Source organism: Otolemur garnettii, unplaced genomic scaffold, assembly GCF_000181295.1.
Source record: "Otolemur garnettii isolate 467f Iridium unplaced genomic scaffold, OtoGar3 scaffold00175, whole genome shotgun sequence".
NCBI classification, from domain to species: Eukaryota; Metazoa; Chordata; class Mammalia; order Primates; family Galagidae; genus Otolemur; species Otolemur garnettii.
Window position 1 is genome coordinate 2,178,615 of NW_003852570.1, and position 1,060 is coordinate 2,179,674.

The following is a 1,060-nucleotide window of genomic DNA, read 5'->3' on the forward strand; positions in this document are numbered from 1 at the left end:
GAGCAAAAACAGATCAGTCTCTCAGTGAGCTCTGGGAGAATTTGAAGAAAACTAATATTTGCCTTATAGGAATTCCTGAAGGCCATGAGGTGGCTTCAAAAGGCACAGATGCTCCTCTTCATGAGGTAACGAAGGAGAACTTCCCAGACATGCCAAGAGATTCTGAAATTCAGATAGTAAACAGTTTCAGAACCTCAGAATGACTCAACCTGAATAAGACATCTCCTAGGCACATTATAATTAGCTTCACCAAAGTTAAAATGAAGGATAAAATTCTGCAAGCATTCAGACTTAAGAAAACCATAACCTACAAGGGGAAGAATATTAGAATGACTACAGATCTCTCTGCTGAATCCTTTCAAGCCAGAAGAGGGTGGTCATCAACTTTTAATCTGCTAAAACAAAATAACTTTCAACCCTGGATCCTGTATCCAGTGAAACTGAGTTTAATTTATGATGGAGAAATTAAATACTTTAGAGACATTCACATGTTGAAGAAATTTGCCATAACTAAGCCAGCTCTACAGGATATTTTCAGACCTATCCTCCATAATGACCAGTGCAATCCTCCACCACAAAAGTAAACTCTCAGAAACTTTTGATCAAATTCCAACTTCCACAGTGGTGAAAGGATTAAAAAATGTCCACTGGACTTTTGAAAAACTTGATACCCAAAATTCTACCAGGCTTATCGACATTTATAATTAATTTGAATGGCTTAAATTGTCCTCTAAAGAGGCATATGTTGGCTGACTGGATACCAAAACTCAGGCAGATATCTGCTGTATACAAGAATCTCATCTTACCTTAAAAGATAAATATAGACTCAGGGTGAAGGGATGGTCATCTATATTTCAGGCAAATGAAAATCAGAAAAAAAGCAGGTGTTGTGATTTTATTTGCAGACACAATAGGCTTTAAACCACCAAAAGTAAGGAAAGATTAGGATGGTCACTTCATATTTGTTAAGGGTAACAATCAACATGATGAGATTTCAATTATTAAAATTTATGCACCCAAGCAGAATGCACCTCAATTTATAAGAGAGACTAACAGACAC